A 12,347-nucleotide genomic window follows, 5' to 3' on the forward strand; every position below is an offset into this window, starting at 1 on the left:
ATCAACTTTTTCAGAACTCTGGAAATGAACCAAAGGCTTGCAGCAACATAGGGAGTGCTAACTCAAAAAATATATATATTGAATCTCAGTAAGAATAGCAAGCTTTGACTTGCTTTAACTTCCTCTAGTTCTATCACCCATTCTCCACTTCCACTGTAGCCTTAAAAAATAACAACCCACATTCCTTGGTGCAGATTGGCAGCCACCAAAGAAAGCAGAATGGAGCTGGAGATCTTTCAAAGGCACATATCTGGCAAGATGACGGTGTAGGGAAGTACGGAATTTAGTTAGCCCTCTAGAGCCGACAGTAAATAGCCAGGAACTGTCTGGCTCAATTGTTGGGGAGCATCTGTGACTCACCTCATACATCTGTCTGTAACAGATGGAAGCGCTGAGATCACAGCGCAGAATTTCAAGTAAACCCCGCAAACTGCAGAAGCAAGTGCCCCTCCCCCACTGGTATGGTTGGAGACACATCCCTGTGGGAAAAAGAAACAGTCTCTACTAAAAAGCAAGAGAAGGTAGCTCAACCAAGCTCCAATTTCAGTTTCAACTAACAAATTTGGACTGCTGAATACAGGCTCTGAGCACAGTTAAACCCAGAATAAGAAAGACAGTAACCTGGGGTCTCTCCTGGCAGAGAGGAGGTGAGCTGACAAAAAATTTTAAAAACAGAGGCTTTTGGAGTTGGCTCAGCTCAGAATATGGGAAAAGGGCTATGTCCCAAGAAAAAGGGCATATAGAGCCAGGTACCAACTCGGGCTCTTGACTGTCAAACCTTGGGGACTGGGAAGGGACTCTGAAAAGGGATTTCTTTTCTTTCTTTCTTTCTTTTTTTTTTAACCACTTTAAGTAGCTCATTACAGAAAGCCTCTGGTATTTTCAATTATCAACACTGACCCAGGCAACGGTGGAGTTAAGATAGGTCTAAGACAGAAAGTAACTAGTCAAGTGAAGGAGATAATTCCCTAAAAGGCATGTCTTCCCCAAGAAAAGGGGGGAGCAGACCCAGCTCAAGTGGTGGACTTCATTCAAAGAATTCAGATCCCAGATACTAAAAAAACAGAAAAAGCTTAAGCTTACCTTCTACCTCAGCTTCTGTCTCAACCACACCCCTGACAGAGACAGGCTGTCCTAAAAATTAAAGATACCACACTACTTTACGATGGTGGGGAACTGCAGGCTGACCAGTACCACCTACTGGACAGGATAGGAAAAGGCCTCACAGGAAAGTCTGACAACCTGCTGGATCTCATCCTCAGGAATACATGATACTGACTAAACCCTCCTCCTGAGACCTGGACTGTCTGGTCTAGGAAAATTTGATTGGGGCTGATCATATCTGGGGAGACCCTCCCCAACAACAACAACAAAAAGGTTCCATACAGGCAGGGCAAGAATCAGAAAAACGAGAGCTGAATAATTCTGATCAGTTAAAGAGAAGCTATGCTACAGGTCTACAATAAATTTAACTGAAAGCCAAAGAACAGATAGAGAACAAAGTCAGTTCACAAGAAAACCCTAGGTGAAAGAGTAAAATGACCTCCAGAATAAACTAATCAAGGAAATCAGATGCCTAGGCACCAGCAAAAAAGTATGAGTCATATGAGGAAAAATTAAGATATGGCCCACAAATATATGGAGGCTAAACAACACACTCTTAAACAATCAGTGGGTCAAGGAAAAATTACAAGAGAAATCAGTAAATATCTCAAGGCAAATGAAAATGAAAACACAGCATAACAAAATTTATGGAATGCAGCAAAGGTGGTGTTAAGAAGGAAGTTTATTGCCTTAAATGTCCATATTAAAAAAGAAGAGCAAAAATAGAGGAATTAACTGTTCACTTGGAAGAACTAAAGAAAGAACAGCAAACTAACACAAAGCAAATAAAAGGAAAGAAATAACAGTGAGCAGAAATAAATGAAATTGAGGATATGAAAAAAATTGAGAAAATCAACAGAACCAGAAGTTGGTTCTTTAAGAAAATCAATAAAATTAACCCCTAGTCAGGTTGACAAAAATGTAAAAAAGAGAGAAGATGCAAATAAACACTTTTGTGCATCAAAGAATTTTGTCAAGAGAGTTAAAAGGCAGCCCACGCAATAAGAGACAATATTCTTATTGTATCTTATCTGAAAGAGACAATATATGAAACCACATACCTCTTCAAGATACATAAAGAGATTCTTCAACTTAACAACAAAAAGACAAACAATCCAATTTAAAAAATGGTCAAAAGACATGAACAGACACTTATCAGAAAAGGAAATACAAATGGTGAAAAGGTACATGAAAAGATGCTCAACTTCACTGGTTATTAGAGAAATGCAAATCAAAACCACAACAAGATATCATTTCACACCCACTAGAATGGCCATGATAAAAAAACAGAAAATGACAAGTGCTGGAGAGGATATGGAGAAAGAAGTACATTATCCACTGTTGGGAATATAAAATGGTACAACCACTCTGGAAGGCAGTTAGGCAGTTCCTCAGAAAGTGAAGTATAGAACTGCCATATGATTCAGCAATCCCATTACTAAGTATATATTCAGAGGACCTGAGGGCAAGGACACACATGGACATTTGCACATCAAAGTTTATAACAGCAATATTTACAATTGCCAAGAGTTGAAAACAGCCCAAATGTCCATCAACAGTTGAGTGGTTAAGTAAGCTGTGGTATATACAAATGCTGGAATATTGCACAGCTATAAGAAACAATAAAGTCATGAAGTATGTAACAACATGGGTAAACCCTGAGGACATTATGCTAAGTGAAATTAGCCAGAAAAAAAAGGACAAATATTGTATGGTGTCACTGATATGAACTAACATTAATGAGTGAACTTGGAGAATTTCAGTTAAGAACACAGGTTATCGGAAGACAGAAATAGGGTAGAAATTGGGCAATTGGTGCTTAAGGAATACAGATTGTGCTGAAGGAATACAGGACTCATTGCAAAAATTCAGAAATGGATAGCACAGTACTACCTGATTGTAGTACAAAAACACAAGTACACTGAATGAAACTAAATGTGAGTATGATTGAGGGAGAAGGCCTGGGGGCACATACTAAACCAAAAGGAAAGACAGAGGATAAGGACTGAGTATAATTTAGGAATGCCTAAAGTGGACAATGATGGTGATTAAATGTACAAATAAAGAAACGTTTTTGCAAGAGGGAGAATAAATGAATGTTAAAATTGCAGAGTACTGAAAATAGATGGTATGCAGGAAAAAAGTATAGCCAATGCAAACTAGGGTCTACAGTCAACAGTAACACTGTAATATGCTTCCACTGAATGTAACAAAGGCATTATGCCAAAACTAAATGTCAACAAGTAGAGAACATGGGAGAGAGTTATGGGTTCTTTGTGGAAGAAAAGGAAATGTCTTCATATATATTATGGGGACAAACATGGTGGCAAAGGCATGCCTATACACTTAGGTTGGATTGTATGATGTGAAAATAAAACTGTCTGAAAATGAACGGAGAGAAAAAAGTGCTAGAGAAAATGTGGAGAAAGAGATGTACCTATTCACTGTCAGCAGGGAAGCTGAGAGGTGCAGCCCCTTGGAGGACAGTGTGGTGGTTCCACAGGAGGCTAAAAGTGGGGTTGCCATATGATCCTGAAACCTATTGCTCAGTATATACTGGGAGGAATTGAGGGTGGGGACATGAATGGATATTTGCACACTGGTGTGCCGCTGATAGCTTCAGTCGGGTCGTGCGACTGGAGCACTGGGTGAGTTAGGGGGCGAGCTTGCGGGAAACAAACCTGGGTAAGCGGGACCTAGCCGTCTCAGCTAGGGGACTAAAGGACTTGAGCCAGAGGCCAATTAATCAGCACAAAGCTTTTTTATTGTTACATCGTAAGAGCTTAGGTACCGAAGCGGCTCAAGTATGCTAAAGACCCCGAGGTTAGGAGAGCTCTGGTTAAGTATTGGTTAGGAGGGGGAGGGAGCAGGGGCGTGGGCAAGAGGAGTAGGGGGCCAATTACACAAGCTTAGAGACAGTTGCTAGGCTGAGGGCTAAGGTTAGGTATAGAGAAGTGAAGTAAATAACAGGGAGGCTTACGGTTTAGTGGTGAGCTATGGAGATGGGCGGTTTACGACAAGAGGGGGAAGGGGGGACAATGAATTAGGTTACAGACATGAGAGACAGGGAGAGAATACAGAAATGATTAAAAAAAAATTTTAAGTATGGCTAGGCTCCAATCCCTGAGAAATATGCCACACTGGTGTTTATGGAAGCAGTGTTCACGAGCTGGATGGAGGTGGCCTAAGCGTAGAATGACTGAGGAAGGAATGGGGGAACTATGGTGTTAACATACAATGGACTATTGAGTGGCCACAAGAAGGAATGAAGTTGTGAGGCACGCAACTAGGTGTATGAACCTTAAGGACTATATGTGAATGACATGTCAAGAACAAAAAGAAAATATTATGCCTCCACCATATGGACTAACTATAATATAAAAATTGGTATAATCTAGGAATGCCTAGAGTGAACAATGATAGTGACTAAATGTACAAATTAAAACATGTTTTTGCATGAGGAAAAAAAAAAGTTTACAATCTAGGCCCCTGTTTTCTTATGAGCATTTTCTAAAGGAGAACATGCCATTGTTGTTTCTCACTAATTTTTTCTCACCAAATATCCCACATGTTCATTTACGTTGTTGCTTGCCTCACGACTTTGTTCTTTTGGTAGCAGCACAACCTGTATTCATAAGTATACACCATCATTCGCCAATCTGCTTCTCAGTCAGTGCTTCCTTCAGCTACCAGGTATCATGTATAGTGCCAAAAGTCCACAGTCCATCAACACTCTCAATTTTAGATAATTTCATTTTTCCCTAGAGAAAGAAAACCAATAAATGCACTCTCACCAAATAGGAAATCTTAAAAAAAAAAAAAAATCAGTGAACTGAAGTTGAGAACATGGGTTAGAAGGTTGGGTCTGAGATTATAAGCTCTTACAGCAGTCACATATATTCAGGAGTTGTAACTGTTATTTCTAAATTCTGAGATACTAAGCTATTTGTTTATCATCTGGTTATTCGCAGAAACTTCGGGTATTTATGTGACACCTGAGACTCAGAGTTAGGACTCTGAAGCTATGAAAGTCAGCATTACCCCATACAGGATATGTTTAAAAAGTTGAAAAAGTGATCAGACTTCAACTAGAGATATGAACGAAGATGATCTGGATAGGACTAAGGTAAATCAGAATACAGAGTAAAGGATGATATGGTCCATATTTTAAAACCTCAACTTTTTGTGAAACCAAAGGGAGAGATGTCTATTTTGTGCAAAATTTATATTTTGGGTAGTGCATTTCCTAAGTTAACTTGTAGGTCAGTTTAGTTGAACACCATAAGTACATGGAATCTTGAATAGGGTGTGAGCGCTTGTTGGTTTGTCCAGGTTAGTGTGATGCCCCAATATATCCCAGAGTAATTTGGGCAATGAGTATATAAGTATTTGCAAGGTCCCCTTAGGGACTGGGGAAAAGGAGGAAAGATTCAACTTCCCTATTTGGAGAATTTCTGATATTCTCACAAGTATGGGTGACAAATCAATAAGACAAGCCCTCAGTCTTGGGGTTTGCCACTATGAAACTTATTCCTGAAAAGGACAGGCTAAGCCTACTTAAAATTAGGCCTAAGAATAAAATGTTAAGCAAGCCAGAACTTGGAGAGAGCCAAGGGAAGCCAAGAGATGAAGCTATCTCTGGAGGAGCAAAGTGAGGAACCCTAACAGGGACAGAGGCTGAAAGTAATGGAACTCAGGAGCAAGGAGCCAGTAGATGCCAGCCATGTGACTACCCAGCTGACAGAGGTGTTGCAGACCCATCAGTCTTCCTTGAATTAAGGTATCTTTCCCTGGATGCCTTAGTTTGGACATTTTCATAGAACTATAAACTTGTAACTCCTTAAATTCCCCCCTTTTAAAAGCCATTTCAGTTCTGGTATATCACATTCTGGCCGCTAGCAAACTAACACAGATTTGACACCAGAAAAATGGGGTGCTGCTGTGGTTTGTAAACACTAAACATGTTGGAACAGCTTTTTAAATGGATAAGGGGAAGATTCTAGAAGAGTTGTGGGGAGCTTAACAGAGAAGGCCTACAATGATTTGAAGAGACTGCTGGTAGAAATGTGAACTCTAAGGATACTTCTGCTGAGGCTTTAGACAGAAATGATAAATGCATCATTGGAAACTGGAAGGAAGGCATTCTTTGAAGATGGAAGGCAGAATTTGAGAGTGACGAACTTGGATATTTAGGAACAGAAATTTCTAAACTAAATGTGGAATATGCTCCTTGAAGCTTATAGTAAAATGCAAGAGGAAAGAGACTAGTTGAGAACCGAACTCTTGGGTACAAAGAAAACAGAAATTACTGTTCTGGAAAATTCTTGGCTTCTAGAAAGTGAGACCCCCAGTGAATAGGGCCTCACATGAGGATTTAAGCAAACAAAGAAGCAGTAGGACATTTCAAAAAAGCCAGGATTGGCGATGGAGTTATCCAGATTTAAAGTCTGGAGCTAAGAAACCTCAGGCCAGGAGAATGGACATACACATAGAGAGGGTGAGTTTGCCCCAGAAGCAGAGGGTAGGCCTTCCGCTTCGTTGTTCAGGAAGGGTCGAGCCACCTCAGGCCTCAGAGTGGGTACAGTGCATAAACTGGGGATTAGGGGGAGCCTGGCTGCCACCTCATTGTTCTGGAGAGGTTGAGAATGCACCCCAGAGTTAACAGAGTCCAGGTGGAGCCCCAGTGCTTGGAGAGGATAGAGCTGAGAAAAAGGTGATCTCCTCAATGTCCCCCAAGGTTGCAAAGGCTATGCCAGCATTTGGAGAGAGCAAGGCCACTGCAAAGACCCTGGGAAAGGGTGGGACTGCTGCTTTCTAAAGTCCCAAAGATAAATGACTCTCAGACTTTGTTTTTTGTTTTTTCTGTCTGACGACTGTCAGATTTTTGAAATCTAATGGAGTTTACCCTGTAGGTTTTTGGAACTGCTTTGGTACGGGGATCCCTGTTTTCCCTTTAATTTCTCCCTATGGCACTGGAAACATGTATCCTATGACTGTCCCTTTTTATATATTGGCCACAGATAACTTGTTCTGAGTTTTACAGGTCCAGAGTCAGAGGAGAATTTTACCTTACACCATACATGTAACAGACTTTGATGAGTTTTTGCACTGTTCTAATTTTGTATTTAATCTGTATTGTTACTGAAATGTTTTAAGGCTTTTGTGATATTGTGATGGAGTGAACGTATATGAAGAAAAAAAATTAGGCCTAAAAGTCACCCTCAGAGAACCTCTTTTGTTGCTCAGATGTGGTTGCTCTCTCTAAGCCAAATCAGCAAGTGAACCTACATAGGACATGACTCCCAGGGCAACATGGGACAGAAATCCCAGGATGAGCTGGTACCCAGCATCAAGATATTGAGAAAGGCTTCCTGACCAAATGGGGGAAGAGAGAAATGAGACAAAATAACGTTTCAGTGGCTGAGAGATTTCAAACAGAGTCAAGAGGGTATCCTAGAAGTTATTCTTATACATTATATAGACATCCCTTTTTAGTTTATGGTGTATTGGAGTGGCTGAAGTACCCAAAACTATTGTGCTATGTTCCAGTAGCCTTGATTCTTGAAGATGATTGTATAAAGATATAACTTTTACAATGTGACTATGGGATTGTGAAAACTATGTGTCTGCTGCTTCTTTTATCCAGGGTATGCACATATGAGTAAAAAAATATAAATAATAAATAAATAATAGGGGGACAGAGGGGAAAATAAATTGGGTAGATGGAGATACTAGTGGTCAATGAGAGGGAAGGGTCAGGGGTATGGTATGTATGAGTTTTTGTTTAATTTTGTTTTTCTTTTTCTGGAGTTACGCAAATGTTCTAAAAAATGATCATAATGATGAATACACAACTATGTGATGATATTGTGAGCCACTGATTGTATACCATGTATGAAATGTATGTGTGTGAAAACTTATCAATAAACATATTTTAAAAAACAAACAAACAAACAATTAGAGGCAACTGTTAAACTTCACAACTGTCTAAGGCAGTGAATAACATTAGAAGCAACAATAGACTAATCAAAAACTTAAAAAGGAAAGTCCAAGAAATGAGATGCCGGGCGGGCCGCGGTGGCTCAGCGGGCAAAGTGCTTGCCTGCTATGCCGGAGGACCTCGGTTCGATTCCCGGCCCCAGCCCATGTAACAAAAAACGGAAAAACAAAAATACAATAAAACAAGAAAATGTTTAAAGATGTTTCCCTTTCTTCCTTCCTTCCTTCCTTCCTTCTATCCTTCCTTCCTTCTCTCTGTCTTTAAAAAAAAAAAAAAAAAGAAAAAAAAAAGAAATGAGATGCCCATAGAGGCTTTAAAAAAGTAACAACAGTGTAGTGCAATCGTGGCTCAGTGGCTGCCAAGTCACTCAATTGGGAAAGAATAATCTCCTCATCAAATGGTTCTGGGAGAACTGGATATCCACATGCAAAAGAATTAAGGAGGATGCTTATCCCACACTATATATCAAAAATTAGCTCAAAATGGATCAAAGGCATAAATATAAGAAACAGGACTATCAAACTCCTGGAAGAAAATATAGAGATGCAACTTCAGGACCTGGTATTAGACAATGGTTTCTTAGACTTCATACTCAAAGCACAAGCAATAAAAGAAAAAACAGATAAATGGGACCCCCTCAAAATTAAAAACTTTGTGCATCAAAGAACTTTATCATGAAAGTGAAAAGACAATCTACTCAACGAGAGAAAATATTTGGAAACCACACATCTGACAAGGGTTTAATAACCAGAATATATAAAGAAATTCTGCAACTCAACAATAAAGAGACAAACAACCCAATTTAAAAATAGGCAAAGGACTCCAAATAAGATATACAAATGGCCAATAAGCACACGAAGAGATGCTCAACATCATTAGATATTAGGGAAATGCAAATCAAAATCACAATGAAGTATCAATTCACACCCACTAGAATGGCTACTACTTTTTTAAAAAATGGAAATTTACAAGTGTTGGAGAAGATGCAGAAAATAAGAACACTCATTCATCGCTAGTGGCAATGTAAAATGGTGTGGCCACTATGCAAGACAGACTGGCAGTTCCTCAGAAAGCTAAGTACAGAATAACCACATGACGTAGCAATCCCACTACTTGGTATAACCACAAAAGAAGTGAAAGCAGGGACTTGAACAGATATTTTTACACAGATGTTCATAGTAGCATTATTCACAACTGCCAATAAATGGAAGCAGCCCTTGTGTCCAACAAATGATGAATGGATAAACAAAATGTGATATACATACAACAGAATAGCATTCAACATTTAAAAGGAATGAAGTTCTGATTCACACAACAACATGAATCAACCTTGAAGATATCATGTTGAGGGAATCAAACCATACACAAAAGGATAAATATTATATTATCTCACTGATATGAAATAATTAGGATAAGCAAACTCATGGAGTCAGAATTTAGAATATAGGTTACCAGAGGCTTGGACGGGGGTAAGGAATGGGATTTAATGTTTCAATTGTACAGAGTTTCTATTTGGGTTGATTGTAAAGTTTTGGTAATGGATAGTGGTGATGGTAGTACAACATTGTGAATTTAATTAACTGCACTGAATTATATATGTGATGTGGTAAAATTGGGAAATTTTAGGTTGTATATATGTTACTAAGATAAAATTAAAATTTTATTTTTAATACATAAGATTGTACAACACAATCAACCCCACTATAAATGACAGACTACATTTAATAGTACAATTATAAAAATGTTTTTTCATGACTAATAAGAATTGTACCACACTAATGCTGGTGTTAATAACAGGGTGGCATATGGGTATTCTGTATTTTAAGTATTTTACACATGATATTTCTATAAACCAACTTTTCTATCAAAAAAAAAGAAGAAGAAATAATGGTCAGAAACTTGCAAATTTAATAAAAACAGTAATCTACAAATCCAAGATACTCAACAAACCCTAAGTAGCATAAATACAAAGAGAGGTATATCTAGACACATCATAATGTAACTGTGAAAAGACAAGGACAAAGTAATAATGTTGAAAGCAGCAAGGGAGAAACAACTCATCATATATAAGGAATTCCCAAGTAAGATTAACAGCTGATTTTTTCATTGTAACTCTGAAGGCCACATGGCAATGGGATGGTACAGTCAAACTACTGGGAGAAAAACCTTGCCAACCAAGAATTCTATATTAAGCAAACTACCTTCAAAAATGAAGGAAAGGGCAGGCCACAGTAGCTCAGCAGATAAGAATGCTTGCCTGCCATGCCAGAGGACCCGGGTTTGATTCCCAGTGCCTGCCCCTGTAAAATAAATAAATAAATAAAGGAGAAGCTAAGATATTTCCAGATAAAGAGATTTTAAGAGAATTCAGCACTGACAAACTTGCCCTCCAAGAAATTCTGAAGAGACTCCTTCAGGATGTAATGAAAGGATACTAGATAGTAATTTGAACCTACATTAATGAAAAAAGCAGAAGTACAGGTAACTACAAAGATAAAACAAAAGACAATATAAATGTATTTTTGCTTGTAATTTCTATTTCTCCTGTCTGGTTTAAAAGACAACTGTATAAAACAATAATTATAAATCTATTTTGATGGGAGAACAGTATATAAAAATGTAATTTGTAATGATACCAGCATAAGGCAGGGGGAGTCAGAGCTATACAAAATAAATTTTTTAATAACCTTGAAATTAAGTTGATACTAATCCAAACTAGATTGTTATGAATTAAAGCGCTAATTATAGCCCCCTAGAGAAACCACTTAATAATGTAAAAATGTACAGAAAAAGAAATAAGGGAATTAAAATGGTGCATTAGAAAATTTCTATTTAGCACAAAACAAGGAATAGAGGAATAAAAAAGACATAAGAATATAGAAAACAAGTAGCCAAACAGCATAACTCCTACCTTTCAGCAACTATATTAAATATAAGCAGATTAAGCATTGCAGTTAAAAGGCAGACATTGGTAGAATGGATTTTAAAAAATCATGATCCAACTATATGCTATCCACAAGAGACACACTTTAGATTCTTAGACACAATTGGGCTGAAGTAAAATAATGGAAGAAGATATACCATGCAGACAGTAATTAAAGAGCTCTGGAATTAGTAATGGTCTGTACTAATATCAGACAAAATAGACCCTAATACAAAAAAATTTTTTACTAATGACAAAGAAGGACATTTTATAAAAATAAAAGGGACAGTCTATCAGGAAGATATCAGAATTATAAACACATATGTACCTAAAGACAGAGCCAACAAATATATGAAACAAAAACAGACAGAACTGAAGATACACTTAGACCATTCAATAGTAATAGTTGGAGATTTCAATGCCTCACTTTCAATGATCAATAGCCAGAAGATGATTAATGAAATAAAAAATTTGAACAATACTATAAACTAACTAGACCTAACAGACATCTATAGAATATTCTACCCAAAAACAGCAGAACACATATTCTTTTCATGTGTAGATGGAACATTCTCTAGGATAGACCATATATTAGGGCATAAAACAAGCTGTGATAAGTTTAAAAGGACTAAAATCATACAAAGTATGTTCTTCAGCCATAATGGAATAAAATTAGAAATCAGTAACAGAAGAAATTAGTGGTCCCACAAATCTCCAGATTCATTCTGACTGGATAAAATTGGGTTTTGATACCTCCATGAAACAATTACTATGACCAGAAAGAATTCTTGTCAAATCACTAATAATGATTACTTCTAGAGAGGGGGGAATGGATTTGGGGTCAGGGAGCACATGAAAGAAGAATTTCATCTTTTTTTTTACTCTGTCACTTATTATTTATAAATTTTTACAATGAGAAAGTATTCATGTATTATTTATGTTTTTAAAACTTAAAAAAAAAATAAGAGAGAATTTAATTCCCTATCCTTGCTCTAGAAGCTATAGTAATAAAGAAAGCATAATCCCCATCTTTAATCTAATAACCCTAAATTTTTCCCCAGACCAGGGGGTCTATGTCTTTGGCCAGCTTTTTAATAAATTCCATTACAACTTATTGTTCTTTCTTCCTTGGAGAGAAAAACTCTTCTTAACCGATGGAGATGTCATAATTTCTTGCCCTTGCCAACATGGCTGCCGTGGTTGATGCAAGGCAACACAAAATGGCCTAACCCGCGACCTTCTTCCTGGAACTGGTGGTGGTTCATGCGAAAAGCGCTAACCTTAAATCTGCCCTCCGCCCTAGCAACAACGGTGACCAAT

At 37.9% G+C, this 12,347-nt stretch overlaps 1 protein-coding gene across 20 annotated transcripts in view; it reads right to left on the reverse strand.

The window, feature by feature from the left end:
- STK33 (serine/threonine kinase 33) overlaps positions 1-12,347 on the reverse strand; it is a 401,742-nt gene that overhangs the window by 241,107 nt on the left and 148,288 nt on the right. For 3 of the 20 annotated variants that reach the window (XM_077113896.1, XM_077113902.1, XM_077113897.1), the window contains exon 2: positions 4,661-4,865. The exons of 15 other annotated variants lie outside the window; for them this stretch is intronic. The gene's annotated coding sequence lies outside the window, so the exon portion shown is untranslated. Of the gene's footprint in view, positions 1-4,660; positions 4,866-12,135; positions 12,314-12,347 lie in introns of those variants that run through there. 2 more of the 20 variants (XM_077113904.1, XM_077113905.1) reach the window with 1 other exon arrangement.

Source organism: Tamandua tetradactyla, chromosome 8 (genome assembly GCF_023851605.1).
Source record: "Tamandua tetradactyla isolate mTamTet1 chromosome 8, mTamTet1.pri, whole genome shotgun sequence".
In the NCBI taxonomy this organism is placed as follows: Eukaryota; Metazoa; Chordata; class Mammalia; order Pilosa; family Myrmecophagidae; genus Tamandua; species Tamandua tetradactyla.